The sequence below is a fragment of the Megalobrama amblycephala genome, linkage group LG14, assembly GCF_018812025.1.
Source record: "Megalobrama amblycephala isolate DHTTF-2021 linkage group LG14, ASM1881202v1, whole genome shotgun sequence".
Lineage (NCBI taxonomy): Eukaryota > Metazoa > Chordata > Actinopteri > Cypriniformes > Xenocyprididae > Megalobrama > Megalobrama amblycephala.
The window spans coordinates 38,965,519-38,983,836 of NC_063057.1; the positions used below are offsets into that span (position 1 = coordinate 38,965,519).

The 18,318-nt window shown below is 37.3% G+C and overlaps 1 pseudogene; it reads right to left on the reverse strand.

Moving 5' to 3' along the window:
• Positions 1 to 1,265: 1,265 nt before the first annotated feature.
• Positions 1,266 to 16,438, reverse strand: LOC125244893 (annotated as a pseudogene).
• Between the last annotated feature and the right edge of the window lie 1,880 nt (positions 16,439 to 18,318).

Consider the following 18,318-nt stretch of genomic DNA (forward strand, 5'->3'; position numbering starts at 1 on the left):
CGTTACGGAAAAAACAACTGGTGTTGTCAGTTAAGCTTTTTCCGTAAGTTGAATATGGAAAGCGTAGGACGTAACATAAGCTTTTTTGAACTGGTAGAGTTTTATAATTTCTTCTTAAATTGAATATGGAAGGGATTGGATTTTGTGATTTGTGATCTAATCTGATTACATAATTATTTTTTATTTTGAACAATTGATTTCCGAGATACAATCAATCCGAAATCAGGTCAGATTACTTTTGAACAACTGGCCCAGGCATTCCAAATGGTAGCAGGAAATCATTCACCGAGTGGAGTCTTGCATGGATTCTGATCACTCCTGTGTATTTAAAGCTGCCAATGTATTGGCAAATTCATCCTTAGGAACCAGAGCACTCATACCAGACATTATCGCAGGACAATAAAATATGAACAAAAACAGAGTAAAGGTAAATATAAACCTGAGAATAATAATAAAATGATAAATGGTGTAAATCAAATGACAACAACATACATGTTGTACACATAATGATTATAAATGATTGAACTGAGTAAAAAAAGAAAATAAAGCACAATGGAATTAACAGACATGTTAATCCTTAGATCAGAGATCCTTAGATCCTTTATTTACACAGGAATTGATCAACATAATTAAATTGATTCATTCTCTTAATTCCCTTGACTTTAACATGCTGTTCCTGTTTCTTTTGTTGTAGATTCTAACTCAATGTCTTCCTTAAAGTCTGCAAACTCACTCTCGATTTGTCTTTTGTCCTTTTGTCTCATGGACTGGTTTTCAGTTCCTGTGTTTCCATTGCTGTCTTATTTTGTATCCACTTATCACCATTACCTGTCCTTCATTTAGTCCCTTGTTATCTAGTATATTTAAACCCTCAGTCATCTTATATTCATTGTCTTGTGTTAATATTTCTTGCTAGCATTTATTATATATAAGTGTTCATCGTCTTTCTGTGTCAAGCCTCTTTTCTTTTTCATCAACACAGTTTCACTGATGATCCAACATGATAAACGGTAAACCCAGGATAGAGTGGTTGAGTGAATGTGGTCTGGACTGTGTGCATGAGGCTCATTGTGTCTCCAGAGACGCTGTAGAAGGACAGAGTTCCTGCACTGTCATCCACATACACTCCTATTCTACCGCTGATTGACTCTACAGGGAGTTCAGTTTGTATGTTATTGTGTCTGAATGAGTAACCGAAGAGAGAGCAGATCAAACTCCAGGACTGATCATTAGATCCAAACACACACTCATCACCCTGTCCCCTTCTGTTGATGCTCTTATATGACACTGATATAAACACACCATATTCACCACTCCACTCAATCTCCCAGTAACAGCGTCCACACACACTCTCTCTACACAACACCTGAGGATAATCAAATCTGTCTGGATCTTCAGGATACGGCTGAAGCTCTGTGACAGTGTAAGTGATGACTCTTGTTTTTCTCAGACAGACGGAGGCGTTTATTCACTGTGTTCAGATCCAGAGTGAACTGATGGGAATCTAATGGAGAGAAAACACATCAGGGGTGTTTTACATAAACGTTCTATATTAAGTCTAAAGTTAAAGCTGCAGTCTGTAAATTTTGCCTCTTTGTCGCCATCTCTGTTCAAAACCTGCAATTGCAGTTATTTACAGAATTATCATCTTTACGTGGGTTGTGCATCGGCACGACTCCTCAGTGTGGATTAATCTAATGCTTTAAGGATGTGTGGCTGTCAGTCACTGGTGAATACTGTACAGGTACTTCGGAATCAGATTGTAGTCTTGGAAGTATGAACAAAATAAGAAGTTTCACAGGAAAAATCTAAACAAGTAACAAATCTGCCACTTTTGTTCTAACCAAATGAGGAAAAAAAAGCATTACAATAAATCACACTATAAATAGTGATTAAATCTAATGATTGCTTAGCTCATATCACATCAAACCGTGCAAATTATTATTGTTATACATTGTTCTCAAATTAATGTTAACAACATCAGCATTGTGTGACTATGTGCATTTAGTGTGTATTTGCATTACCTGTAGATTTCAATTTATGTATAGCTCAATCTCTAAATGTCCATTTGTCATACTATAAAATCCGCCATCAAAATGATGTTTAATTATTCTAGCTGCTGTAAGAAAAGGCTATAAATGATCCTTCACCTGCAGCATCCTCACATGATATAGCCTACTCGTTGGGACTCGTTATTTATGTAAACAGATGTGACGTAATGACACAAAAACAAACTGTGGCATGTTCGAATTTCCAGCGCAAACCTATCAGTACCACTCAAATTAGAACACATTATTACAAGCTTACTGTGGTGAATCGGGCTAAGGAAAGGAGATAGTTTTGAACACTATTGTCACTCCCAGCAGGTGAGAACAGGCGAGAACTGCAACTTTAGAGGCGTTTTTCTCCCTATAGAGCTTTCTTGAGTAGGCACCTTCAAATGGCCACAACTTCTCCAAATATTATCAGATTTCCATGTGTCACACATCGTTGGAAAGCTTGGAGACTGCACTGTCAGAATCAGTGAATAACTCAAAATGCCCCAGAACCGACTTGTGTCCCTACTTTCCGTGACTGGTCACAAATGATAATAATGCACTTAAGAAATGTGGGGTTGTCCTAAAGATAAGACAAGTGTGTGAGTGTGTGTATACATACATTTGCGTACTCCTGCTGTAATCCTGATCTCTCCTCCATGATCCACACTACAAAACACACACAGTGTCACAGTTACTCAGTAAACACACACATCCTTGTTTATACTACTTTGTGGGGTCCTTCAATCAGACCCCACATCCATTAAAATCTGGGCATTAATTGGTTTACAGTTAAATGTACACTGTTATACTTGTTCAACCACTCAAACTTCACAATGTGCATAAAAATTAAAAAGTTTCTGTGCATGTGTCTGTACTGCATGTGTGTGCATTTGAATGGGAGAGAGAGTGGAAGAATGTGAATAAAACATTATTAGAAAAATCATGGAAATGGTTTGTAATTTATATCCTATTGTTTGTTATATTTATTTGTTTGGTGTATGTCTTTGTGAGTTTTGGTTCTTTTGTTGTAGGCTGTTAGGACCTTTGAAATATCTGAAATTATTTTGGAAAGTGATATGGAAATATGGAAAAGTCAAAACCTGCCAGAAACTACTTAAGCTGCACATTTACTAAAGCATTGAACAGCCCCTTAGTATAACTAGTATTCATAACCTCAGTAAATTCTCAATAAGAACTTTTGTAAATCTATAAAATAAATAAAGTGTAACTGGTTTGTAATAAGTGAAGATTGTAATAATGTTTTTGGAGTTGTATAATCACAAATCTTAATGCTCTACATACTTGAGTTTATCCAGTCTGTAGTTTGGATGGTTGAGTTTATCAGTGAGCAGCTTGACTCCTGAATCTCTTGGATGATTATAGCTCAGATCCAGCTCTCTCAGGTGTGAGGGGTTTGAACTCAGAGCTGAAGACACATAACCACAGCCTTCCTTTGTCACCATACAGCCAGACAATCTATAAAGACACAACAATCCACAAGACATTAGTTTGTCAATCAAATATTACTATCACACACTGACCTGTGCAATTTCTATTTGTTTCTATCCAGTTTCAAAATGTTCTTAGTTTCCCGTAAATATATTTGAATACTTAAGTTTTTATTTTAGCAGAAAACCTCATGAAGCTGATGACTATAAAACACCAGTGACAAACCATAATTCTAAATTGTTGAGAAGATTTATAAAAAAATTCTCATTACAAAATTTGGAAAATATTTGGCACTTTGCATTTTCAGATCCATGTTATGAGTGGCCTAAACTTGTACAAGTTCATGTGGAGCAGCATTTACTGTAGTGGATTTAAACTCGGCTCCTGTATGGCTGCTGCCCTGCAGAGTTTAGCTCCACCCTAATTAAACACATCTGATCCGAGACAAAGATCTATTTCAGAACCAGACGCTATCAAAATAATCTGGCTACGGGCACGGGCTCAATATTATTGCTGGTGGGCCGCCTATTGCCGACCACTGTAGTAGTGTTTTGGAGAGAAGCAAACCAAAAATATAATTTAGTAAGCAAAATTATTCAGTTGTTGCACTCCTGTGTACACTCATGTGAGAGCACCACAGTTCGCATCAGTGTGCAAAAGAAAAGCACACGCTAGAAACATGAGGCCTATAAATCTCAAAAGCGCGTATATTTTCTTCTCTGAGGTGAGTAAATTTCTCTGTTGTGACAGATCGTCACGTGAAAGAATAAGGTAAGATATACCTAACACAATTTTTTTTTCTTTGAGTTAAAATTATTTAATTTATAACTAATTCAATTTGAAACTAAACTTTTTTTATTGGAGAAAAATATAGAGTACAGATAAGCTTAACAGAAATCAAATCTGAAGTTCCTCTGAATTTTCCTTATGCAAACAAAAATCTAAAGTTATAATTCTAAGTTATAATTCCTTCTGCAGTTAATTACTACTTATACACACATACATTCATACATGTATATACAAATAAACTTAATCCTATACATGCACATGCAAACATATGCACATATTCCAAAATACAGAAAACACCTAAAACAAAACAACTCTCCACCCACCCACTCTCCATCTGCCTGATACACACCACATAGGGAGGAATACTAAAAAAAAGCCAGAAGTGAAATGAATCTTAGATCCAACTCAAATTAAGTCAACATCCCTTTCCTCCAAGTCTCCTCTGCCTTCTCCCCTAAATACCTTAATAAAGGGTTCCCAAGTTTTAGCAAAAAGTCCTTAGAAAGAGCAGTATATGCTCCAAATGTAGTGCATTTGTGAGTTTGTCAAGCCACAGCTGGGATGGGGCCCCGGATGTTTATTTAATTATTTTAAAACCATTTACCTCAGTATCTCCAGCTGACAGTTTGGACTCTTCAGTCCATCAGAAAGAAGTTTCACTCCAAAATCCTGCAGGTCATTGTTACTTAGGTCCAATTCTCTCAGGAAGAAGTTTGAGGATTGTAAAACTGAAGACAAATTTTCACAGGACTGAGAAGAGAGATCACAGAACTGTAGCCTGTATATAGAACAAAATAAACAGTATCAGTAATGCTTATTAAGTAGCTTTTATAATCTGGAGCTTGAAACAACATTGTGCTGTTGAGCAAAGCTAAAACAATTTTCTATTCATAACACATCCAGTATTTAAAATAATACACATTACATTTATTCATTTTTTTTCTGAACAGTCTAGGCCAACAGGTTGCCCATGTAAAATGAAGGCCCAATTACAAAAGACTAACAGTGTATATAAATTAATGTAAATGAGACTCTTACAGTGCTCTTCTGGTGTTTTTGATCACTGGCAGTAGTCTCATTACTGCTTCATCAGATCTTTGGTATTTATGCAGTTCAAACTTTTCTTGAGTCTCTTCTGACATGAGGAGCACAAACACCAGACCAGACCACTGAACAGAGGAGAGATTCTCTGCTGAAAGATTTCCTGAGCTCAGATTCTTCTGGATTTCCTCCACAAAGTCATCTTTCAGTTCAATCAGACAGTAGAAGAGATTCATGGTTCTTTCCACTGATTTCTCCATTTCTATTGTCTGTTTGATATAGTCAACAGTGTCTTTAACATTCTCTGTTTTCAGTGTCAGTTTTGGCAGTAGTTCCTTTCAGGTCACTCTGATTGGACTCCAGAGACAGACCCAGGAAGAACCGAAGGAAAAGGTCCAGGTGTCCATTCTCACTTTGTAAAGCCTTGTTGACTGCAGCCTTATGCAGCTTAAACAGTGGCTTTTTGGACAGTTTCCAGGTCAGTTTTTCTATCCAGGATTCGAGAAATGGGTTTGTTTTCTTGTATTTGCTAATCAAAAACACATAGAGAGCAGCAAGGAATTCTTGTACACTGAGATGTATGAAGCTGTAAAATTTTCTTGCCTTTTCTTCCTGAAACATTTGAGTGCATAACCCAGACAACACAGACACTTCACTGACATCTAGTCCACATTCCTCAAGATCTTCTTTGTAGAAAATCAGGTTTCCTTTCTCCAGCTGTTGAAAGGCCAGTTTCCCAAGCTTCAGAATAATTTCATCAAAAGACCTTGCACTTGTTATAGGTTCAGGGTCATCACAGTATTTTTCTTCCATCTGTTGCTTCTGAGAAATTAAGAAGCTTGTGTACATCCCTGTGAGTGTTGTGGGAGTTTTGTCATTGCTCGCTCGGGCCAGTAGGGGCTGAAGAACAGTAAGAGAGATGGAGCAGAAAACAGGGATATGGCACATGATGTACAGGCTCCTGAATTTCCTGATGTGACGGATAATGTTTTCAGAAACTTCAGGACTGCTGTTATTTTTGAAGTATTGCTCTTTCTGCTCATCGTTAAATCCTCTCACCTCTGTCACTTGATCAATGTAGTTACGGGGTATCAGACTGGCTGCTGCTGGTCTGGATGTGATCCAGATGAGAGCAGAGGGAACCAGATGTTTCTTGATAAGGTTTATTATTATCTTACTCACTGGTGTTTTTTCATTTACATTTGTAAATCTGTCACCTTCTTTAAATCCCAAAGGAAACCGACATTCATCCAGCCCATCAAAGATGAACATAACTTTTCCATCATCTTCAGGAAGAGAGGACAGTTCTTTGGAACTACTAAAGAAGTATTTGTTAAGCAGTCCCAAGAGACTGTACTCTTCTTTAATCAAATTCAATATACGGAATGGAAGTGGAAATACGAATACTGTATCCTGGTTTTCTTTTCCTTCAGCCCAGTCAAGGATGAATTTATTGACAGAGACGGTTTTTCCTACTCCTGCGATCCCCATTGTCAGCACCTTTCTGTTTTGTCGACCCGTGGACTGGACTTTAAACATGTCATTACACTCGATTGGCTTCTGTTTGGCAGTCAGTCGGTTGTGGTTTGGTTCGATCTGTCTCACCTCATGGTCATTCACTCTTCCTCCAGTCTCATTCTCCACCACATATAAATCAGTGTAAATATCGTTCAGGTATTTCTGATGACCCATCTGTGAGTTACCTATCAATATCCTGTTATAGTCCTGTTTTAATTTGTTCTTAAGTCTGAGACTGGTCTCTGTGTAATCATGAAGAGTAGCTTGATTGTCATCTGCAGTTGAGCATTTAAGAAAGAGGGAAAAGACAGCAAAGACTAAGTGATCAGTTTTATTATAAAATCATGCTTCTACTATTTTTAAATTAAATCACAGTCTTACTGCAATAGTGATTACATGCACATCGTACACTGATTATGCTGAAGTTGACAACATATATGGTGAGGGAAATGCCTTGACTAATGCTGACTCAAATGCACCTAGTTTCAATTTTAAAATTTCTAAACAACTTTCTTTTTCTAATTCCTTCCAGAGCATTTACTGGACTGTCACTAGTGGATCAAATTAAAGTGACAGTTCACCTAAAAATGAACAATTCTGGAGAAGGTGTTCGCTGCAGAGCAAACGGGCGGAGCTTACGTTAGCCCCCCCTCGCTAGACGTCCAGTGAGGAGGAGCGAATGTACAACCACACTCTGATCCTACCCTAACCCTACCCACAACTCTATCTCTCCACCCCATTCAACTTCATTATAGCTGTGTCCCAATTCAGGGGCCGCGCACTTCGAAGTGCATGAAAGGGGTGGGGTTTTTTGAGTGGAGGGTTGCTAAGTCTGCGCAACAAAACTATCCCAAAAGTAGTGTAATCACAAGTGTAAAAAGTGTCCCAATCCCAGACTTGGCAACAATGAGCCGAGCGTTGTTACATGGCTAGCGACTGTGTGACAGACATCTGACAGCTGATGTTTGTGTGTGAATTCTAAAGTTTTATGACTTTCTAGTGAGTTGTTGACATGCTTCACTGCCGCCGACGACGGGCACTGGACCAAAATATGAATGGTTAAACTATGTAATGTTAGTTTTATAACGTTAGCAAGTTAACCTTGTTCGTTTTTTTATGTTAAATGAAATGTTATAACTTGGAAAATATATACATTCATATTTATACATTTACTCTGTATTTAAGTCTAAATTTAAAGTACTTTAAAATTTTATTCAACTGCACTCCATCTCAGAGACAAATATTACATTTATGAAAACCTGACGATTTGGACATCACGGATATTACAGTCTGATTGGTGAAACCAGGGCATTGCTTAGGCTACATTTATTCTCCTGTCGTCACTGGCGCGCAATGAATTGTGGGATAGTGTAGACCGCGAAGTGTCTTGAGATCGACGCTTCATTCCACTGGGAAACGGAGAGGGTGCACTTGAAGTCGCTCTCGAGTTATGTCAGCCCTCCTCGCGCCGCGGTGAATCGCAGTTCAAAGGCCGCTTTCCCCCCGTTTTCTCAAGAACAGAATACAGTGAATTAAAATGTGTCGATATGAATATTATTTAAATGTCATTTTGTCAATTGAAACAGCCTAATTTCTCTACAGTTTTTTTTTTTTTTTTTTATTTAAGTTAGCAAATGCATAAGTTGTATAGGCCTACATATATTTGTAATGTAATTTATTTGTAAATGAGCCAGAGTAATTCTGTGAAACATTTTTTTTTTTACATATGTTCACATGTGTAAATAAAAGAGAATTGTTCTGTTCGTTGTTTATTTCTTTTATGCAACTTGTAATTTTACATGAAAAGTTATACGTTAGGCCTATATATTTTTTTCATCATGTAAATTACATGTTTTTACATTAAATACATCGTTCTAAAGGTACATTAAAGTACCTTTTACAACTATATACAACAGAACTTAGATTTAACATCAGAAAAATAGCATAACATTTTAAATCATGAGTATATAAAACAACAACATATTTGTGTACACTTTCATTCGGCTGAGAAGGGAGATGCTGGTGGAGCGTATTATATAAATATATAAAAATCATAAATATTTGAACATACAAAACAGATCTATGGTCCATTCTAATTTTGTCTTGGTCATCATAGCTTTAAAATTCTTGCCTGTTACAAATAGTCATGCTCAGCAGGTATATTTTAAGATATCAGTGCAAGTTTCTTTTAGTTAAAACAACTGACACATTTAACATTTCATTTAACATAAAAACAAACAAGGTTAACTTGCTAACGATATAAAACTAACATTACATAGTTTAACCATACATATTTTGGTCCAGTGTCCCATCGTCGCCGGCAGTGAACGTGTCAAAACCCAATATAAAATCATAAAACTTTAAAATTCACACACAAACATCAACTGTCTCAGATGTGTTTCACACAGCCGCTAGCCATGTAACAACGCTCGGCTCATTGTTGCCAAGTCTGGGATTGGGACACTTTTACTATTGTGCTGTGATTACACTATTTTTGGGATGGTTTTGTTGCGCAGACCTGGCAACCCTCCACTCCAAAACCCCACCCCTTTCATGCACTTCGAAGTGCGCGGCCCCTGAATTGGGACACAGCTTCTGTCATCATTTACTCACCCTCAATTAGCATATTTGGAAAATTGTCAGTAACCAAACAGATCTCACCTCCCATTGACTAGTCACTGGGTGCAGAGATCTGTTTGGTAACTGACAATTTTCCAAATATCCTCCTTTGTGTTCAGCAGAACAAAAAAAATCATACAGGTTTGGAACTACTTGAAGGTGAGTAAATGGCAGAATTTCCATTTTGTGGTGAACTATCCCTTTAAGGTCATGCTGACCAAAATTATGAAAAGCTTTTTGATCAAACCATTGACATTAACACAAGACATGAGACTGTATTAGGGTTAGGTTGGGGTTATTGCAAAGACCCTTTGTATGTAGAAGCTGCTTACAGAAGTTTTAATTTAGGGGTTTAAGACCCTAAACAATTTAACCATTTATAAAGACATGACTAGATACTCTGTTCTATTAAATGTGCTTGTATAGGATCTGCCACTGTTCTTTTTGACCCTGTAATTGCTGCTTGCTGTTATATTTTCCTTGTTTTCATGTACAGTTAATAATTGTTATTTACCCATTATCTCTTTTGAATCAACAGCAGCATATGTCTTCATATTGCCTTCAGCCTGACCTGTGTGTGTGAGAGAGAGAGGATCACTCACTGGGAAACATAAATCACACAAACTATCACATTGGTAATCTGTAAATCACTTTACAGTCACAGTGAATTAAATGTTACCTTGCTTGTAATTGTTCTGTAGCTGCTCAGCCAAATTATTCTGGTTCATCTTCCTCAGGATTTTCACAGTGATCTTCACAGCTTCTTCTGGTCCAAAACATGCCACCATCTTATCCACAGTTTTCAACCTATCTGCATTCTCCATATCAAACTTTGATATACACTTTTTATCATTCTTTAAGTGCCACTGAAACTTCTTCAGTTCAGCTTCTAGCAGTTCATTCAGGGATTTCTCAAGCAGCTCTTCAACAAACGCCATTGCCCTTCACAGATTCACAGCTGCAGGACAAAAAGAAAAAGATCTGAAGTATTTTCACTCTAAACATGTGGACCTAAACATTCAAATGTTATTAAGATTATAAAAAATGAAGCTGTGATCAAATCAGGACTCTCAGAGGCACCTCATCCAAAATCATCTGTTAAAGTCAGAGCTTTACTGGATCCAGAACCTCCGAAATCCAATCTAGCACCTAATTTGGGGGATCCCCCTTTTCACACATTACTGACATGCACCATGATAACCTGTAGCTTAGATATGTTTAATGAAAAATTAAGTATAACTCTTGCCTTTAACATGTATGTATACATGGGTATGATCGCTCTAGGCTAGTACCTGGAAAGCGAACATGTGAGTGGATCAGTGCATCACGTTATCTACTGCTAAATTCAAATGTGCTTTCTTCCTGTGGCTGGCACTGAGCCAGAGACAGACATTCTCAGGCAGAGCTTTCCATAAAGGGTAACATCAAATCTATTCAGTGTTTTCAACCACATAATGTTTATTTTATTTTAAACCATTTCAGACATTTAACCCCTTAAACCCAAAGAAAAATGCAAAAAACACAATGAGAAAAAAAATCTAATTACTAAGACTTAAGTGTCCATGGAATTGTCAATAAACTATTACGTGCCTTAGAGTCGGTAATGGCAGCAAGACTTAAATCACTCTTCCCAAAGAAGATTGTGTGACACTGCTCAGTGCATCGACTGGAGCTCGCAGTTGTCAATACCATAAAGGAACTGGGGATAATAAATCATTTCAGGATTTTTGTGGATAAACACATTGTACAGCACATCAGAGAAGAACAGAATTGAGCTTAAACGATGTGCTGAAGAATTAGACATTCAGGCCCGGTTTCACAGACAGGGCTTAGCCTAAGCCAGGATTAGGCCTTAGTTCAATTAGGATATTTAAGTAGCTTTTATAAATATACACTAGAAAAAAAACATTTCTGGTGTTCATCTTGAGACAAAACAACTGACTTATTTTAAGATATGTCAGTGCAAGTTGCTTTCAGTTAAAACAGCTCAAACATGTATTTTAGTCTGGGACTAGCTTAAGTCTTGTCTGTGAAACTGGGGGTCAGTTGTGCCCAAGTTAAATTGGGTTTTGGACGAGATGGGTTGCATCAAGTTTTAGATCTGAAGAAGCTGTATGGAAAAATTATCCTGCCCTTTACAATCATTTCATTCAGACATCAGAAGATTCTTCCCGTGACAGCGTTAACCATGCAAGCTACAGTGGCTTAGCTAAGCGGTTGTTTTTGTGCTGTTTTGTTTAAAGTCCCAGTAAAGTCATTTTAAAGTATGTGTTCTGAGTTTGTCACACCGCAGAAAAATGTGTTATTAACCACCCAGCCAAATTTGAATGATTAAAAAAATCTGCAAGTAAATGAAATAAGTTATCAAAATCTCGGAAAAAATAGGCCGCGCTCTCTGCTCTCAAACGCTGGGGGCGTGTCCGCTGTCGGCGCTGAAACCACACCCACTCGCGAGAGCTGCAGCCTCAACTGACTTATCTGAGTCAAACATACTGATGCATATAAAAAGAATTATTTAGAGGGTTGCAAATTTTAGTAGAGTTACTGTGGACTACCTTCTAATTATAACATAAGCAAACTCGGCAACTGACACTCATTGGTGGGCACGAACTGCCGAATGTTGTCGAGTCGACAAATAACGGTGCCGTGAGACGGGAGGATGAAGGCCGGGACAGGAGAGACTTTGTCCGGCCCCATATATCATCGGTTAAAGGTGGGACGGTAGGAAGGCCGAGGCGGGAGGGGGGCCGAGGTCTGTTCAGTTACATTCACCAAAAACAGCGGATTATCTGCGAATCCCAGCTGTCTGATGAAAGTTTGTAAAATTATCTGGTGTAGAACGATCACTTTAGAATCCTTCATATCATCGTTTTAGGAAATTTAAATAAGGAGACCGAGCATATTGTATATTATAACAACCATGTAATATGCATTTGCGTGACGAAGGCATTACTAGCTAAATGTGCAAAGGGCTGTATAACTGTAATGACACTCGAGATTGAGCGAGTGAACCGCTGTAGCGTTAGGGGTGGCGCCACGCTCAGTGCGTCATCGACAGTTATATAGTGTTAGGGGAGGGACCATGTACGGGGGCTCCAGTGCATCATCGGACCCCCGTTTTAGCTCCGCCCAAAAATCCTGAGCAGAGACTTGGTGAAAAACTGTTTAACGCTCTAACTTCACAATTAAGCATTACACAATTCACAGTCTTTGTAATGTGTTTCAGCAATACATTTGTAACATTTATAAAGTGTTTAGAAAGAATTCTCAGAATTGACTTTATAGGGACTTTAAAACCTCAGCCTCATATACTGTATGATGCACTTAAATAATTGTGTTAATGTATGACTCATGAAGAACTAAACCATTAATTAATGATTACTGCATCAGCAACTAATAAAGTTTCTATATGATTAATAGATTAAGTAATATATGCATTGGTATTAATTAAATGTGGCATAATGTATTAATTCCTTAATAACATATTTTATTAACTAATAGTGTAAGTTAATGTGTTAATTACCACAATGGGTTGAAGCCATGTACTTCAACTTCCAGTTGTCTGCTTTAATTAATCATTAACTAATGATTTGAAAATGTATCATTATGTTATGACTTTACTTGTTGAGGCACATGACTATTAACTAACTGTTAAGTAATATGTAATTAATGGGTTTTGACAGTTGCACATGAAGTGAGTGTAATGACAGATAATGTGTTTGAAGGATGGGTAAGTTGGGCTGTACACAAATATCAGCACACCAGAATCTGAACTACAGATTGATGTTACACTGTGTTTAAACTGGATGTGGCCATTATCGAGACATGCCGCAACAGCTGTTTACACTGGACATGACGGACCATTGCAAGTTAATTTGTCCTTAAAAGAAGTGACGTTTTGTTGTGTTGTGTTGTGTTGTGTAGTATCACTATCACTGATTTTAATGGGTTCTATTCTCTTTGTCCGGTCTTGACACAGTGTTACGAAATAGCAGTGTCCGGCCACATGTTCTCAGTGTTCCACTTTTGAATCCTTGAGCTCAAGCTTAACCTGACACATTCCTGTGCCCTGAACAACAAGGTTCTGAATGCAGTGGTTCATCTGGTACAGTGGAATCATGGTTGTAAATAGTTTGTAATTGAAATCCATGGCTTAGTGTAGATGTCAAAACCATAATGACATATTAATTAACAGTTAGTTAATAGTCATGTGCCTCAACAAGTAAAGTCATAACATAATGATACATTTTCAAAGCATTAGTTAATGATTAATTAAAGCAGACAACTGGAAGTTGAAGTACATGGCTTCAACCCATTGTGGTAATTAACACATTAACTTACACTATTAGTTAATAAAATATGTTATTAAGGAATTAATACATTATGCCACATTTAATTAATAAGAATTCATATATTACTTGATCTATTAATCATATAGACTCTTTATTAGTTGCTGATGCAGTAATCATTAATTAATGGTTTAGTTCTTCATAAGTCATACATTAAAACATGATTATCTGTGCATTAATTAAGCATGAATTAATGCATATTAGTGTACACGTATTGTAAAGTGTTACCGTGCTTTTTTTTCTGAATACTTGCCTCAGGATGCTTGAGCAACGTATGGTGATAATGGAACACTAGGTGCTCTAAACCGTGCACGGTTCATTTAGTCGGCCCTGGCCCGCTTCGTTTGGGCTCGAGTGCGTTTTGCATGCAGTGTGAGCGCAAACCGTGCCTGAGCATTGAACGGCTACTACTTTTGTGTGCGCTACTGTCATCATTACGACGGCAAACATCTTTATTACTACTCTGATAGTACACTTATCTATTCATGTAATTATTTCGAGTGTATTTGGGTTTATAACGGGCCTGATTCTCACCTTTAGTGAACAGGAATTGTAGTTTGCGAGTAAAGCTGCAAATTCCTCCATTAAAGGGATAGTTCACCCAAAATGAAAATTTGATTTTTATCTGCTTACCCCCAGGGCATCCAAGATGTAGGTGACTTTGTTTCTTCAGTAGAACACAAATTATGATTTTTAACTCCAACCGTTGCAGTCTGTATAATGCATGGCAATGGGAACTCCATTTATAAGAGTCAAAAAAACATGCACAGCCAAATTAAACCTTCCGGCTCGTGACGACACATTGATGTCCTAAGACACGAAATGATTGGTTTGTGCGAGAAACCGAACAGTATTTATATCATTTTTTACCTCTAATACACCACTATGTCCAACTGCCTTGAGCATCCGGTGTGTGAGGTCTGAATGTACTCTGGTGCCGGAAGTGGTCTCTTGCACTCATTGAAGTATATGCGTGAGACATCACTGCGCATTTTCAGATCTCACACACTGGATGCTCAAGGTTCCATGCTCGATGATCATTAAGTGCAGTGTGAGCACAGGCCAGCAGAGGAGTGGCGAAGAAGGACAATCGTGCTCGGTTTACAATTTCAAGTGCAGAGTCTGAAGGGGGTTGTACACCGAACGAGAAGCTCAGCGCTGCGCAGCACCTGGCCACATCTTTAAAATTTGATCGCATTGTTTTCCATGAGTGTATGCACACCGGCGGCTCCATTCGGCGCCTGTCCACCGCGGCCAGCTATGACTAAATAAGTTGTTCAAAATCCTGCTGCGCCACAGAGGGCCATTTACATTGCTTTACATTAAATTTATATTATATTTCTCTCAAATCGTAATTAATGTACATACTGACTTCACCCTGTGCTGCAAGATACATTCGTTTTACATTCTTAGTTTAACAGCTTGAATAAAGTCTAAAAATATTGGAAAAAAATTGGTAAATTTTTATTATTATTTAAAAAAAAATGTTACATTATTAAATGTAGCCTTTTCTTTCATTTTGCCATTCAAATGTTTGGGGTCTGTTCAGTTTTTCTTCTTTTTTCTTTTTTTAAAGAAACTGAAACTTTTATTCAGCAAGGATCCATTAAGTACTATATCGTTTTTTTGAATGTTAGTAACTGTCTTATGATATAAGTAGGTATGCTCTCTGTCCTCTAAGGGTAGAAAAATATGAGTTGAAATAATGTCATTATCCACATGAGCCAATGAAATCTTAAAACTATTCTTAACAATGTATTTTGTAACTTTTCCATCCACATACTGGATAAATTGGTCATCCATGAACTATACACATACTAAAGATGACTTTGTACTAGGCCTGCAGCAAGTACCTTTAAACTTTCTTTATCTAAAAAAATAAATAAATAAACAACTAGCATATCTAGCTATACATTTAATTCTAGCATTACATTTTTCCAAAACTTTCCAGGCCATACTAACAACACTTAAATTATCCAGAACACATCTAAGATAGCTGACAGATGTTTTATCATCACACAATCATCAATTTTGACTCCCAAATCATCTACCGGTCGTAACTAATGTTTAACATGACACTTTTAAATCTATATCTATCAGTATTTTATGAAGTAGTATTTACTAACCATGAATGATGATGATATAGATGTTTTTTTTATTCCTCCACTGAACTTGTGTCTTGAGCAGAAGTTATTTTGAAACCAAGTTCAATTCTGCATTTTCATAAAAGGACTGTGGAGGGGAAGTTTACTACGTAACTCAAAAATTAATTATTTCGACACCTTAAACCAACAAGGAACTATGCTTCTAACCACAGGCCAAGAGTCCGGATGTTAGCTGGAACCCCTTTTCAGTTTATATGAGAAAAGCAAGCAAGGAATGCAGTATACAGCATTTGTGAAATTGCTGTAAACAAATCAGTCCCTTTTGAGCTTTTCCCTTCCATTGTGAACTTCAAATATTCTGTATTTTTTTCCTCTAGTGAATCTACTGGTATCTCATTCAACATGCCTGCAACCTTTGTTGCTAACTTTCTGGCAATCATTTCTCTTTCATTGTCGGTTTGTAATCTATGTTCTCATCTCCCTCATCACCAAACTCTCTACTCTGCCTCTTTTCTTCAGCTAGACTTTTGTTGTCTTGACTGATCGGTCTACTTCAATAGTCATAATCTTTCTAAATACAACAGTATAGTAGAGTTCACATCACAATTCTAACAATAACAGCACAGATAAATAACATGGAATCACTTTCAGAATTATTTTTTTTTTTCAGCAGCTGATGAACAATAAAAACATAGACAGCCAATCAAAACCCTTCCTGCTTTCACAGCTTGATCTTTTAAGCAACAGACAACAAATCTGCAGTTCTTAGAACAAACAGAATGATATCGTCTGCTGGTTTGGATGCTAATATAGTTATTGTTCATGGTGTGAACATGCCTCTGTAAATTAAGAGGATTACACATTACAAATTTACAATTCCTGACACTATTTAAAATTCAATAAATGTAAAGAAATACATTAAAGTTTGATTTTTAAAGCTCACCTTCTGCCTCAAATTACTCAGTCACCTCTTCCCGTCTCAGTTCAAGTTCAAGGCATCTGCAGCTATTCCTAAAAGGATGGTTTATAGGTCAAGAAATAGCTGGTACAAGAGCAACAAAATCTATTATTATTATTTACTGAGTGAACATCACACACACCAGCAGGTCCAAAAAGACAGACATTTCTTGACCACCACCTTCAATTTAACCTTGCGAAGACAGAACTGCTTGTGGTCTCAGCCGACCCTACATTTCATCACAACTTCTCCATTCAGCTGGGTTTGTCAACCTTAACTTCATCCAGGACAGCCAGGAATGATTGTGAGTCGTGATTGATGATCACTTGAACTTCACAGACCACTGCTGTATCAGCCAATCAATTCCCCTCTCCGTTGTCTCCATAACTTTCTAATTTCTTCCTCTGTGATTCTTCACTTGATATAACACACAAAAATCAAGTTGACATCCATTGCTTTCTTTCTGTTTAATGGCCATTTATTTATTTTTTTTTACTCTTGACCTTTCTGGAACATGTACAGGACATTTCAACATTTGCATCGTAAGCATATTATGTAATGCTTAATGCAGGAATTAAGCAAACTAATAAAAGAAGTCATACAAAACTCCATCTTCCTCAAAACACTCTCATTACACTTTTCTGAAAAGGCATTCAACCTCCATCAAGAACATTTCGATCACACTAATATGCAATAAAGATGCAGATCTTAATTATGAAACATGGGGCACATTTCCCATTTTTACAGAGCCCCACACGACATGCAGCAAAAAAGTCAGTTGTGTGCATACATTACTAAAGCCCCGTTCACACCGCCAGCGACTTTCTCGCTGCATGTACTGTACTTTCTCTGTACTGTGAATTCGCATTAATGTGATTGGTAGACTGCACGTCTGGCCATATCTATAAAAAATGTAATTACAAATGATATGTAAAACTAAGAAATCATTCTAATTTGACTAGGAATTAGGTTTAAAATAATTAAAAGTAACATTCTGCTGTTGTAGAGTGTTGTAACTTCAGAACTTAGTGCATTAAATCATTAACTAGATTAATGTCCCCCTGTGGTCAAATATTTTATCCCTTAAAATTCATCTTTGATCACCAAAATGACATTATTTAAAAAATATTTCAAGTGAAAAAAATGTCTTCATGCCGTCAAATAGCTTGTAAACCCTTGTCTCATTTAATATACATGGATTTATGAATATGTAAATTAGCCCCGCCTCCAACCGCTCAGCTGTTTTCCTCTGTGGACACACTAATGGATGTTTGACAATTTGCATAATGCAAGTGAAACTGTAATATGAACTGCAGCAGTGCTAAACTGCTCACAACATCATTAACTGTGCGTTCACACGGTTCAACATTCGCCTTGGCCGCCCTGCCAACAACGCTGTATTGTTCGTTCAAACCGCCGCCGGCAGGAGTGTCAAAGTAAATGACAAGTTG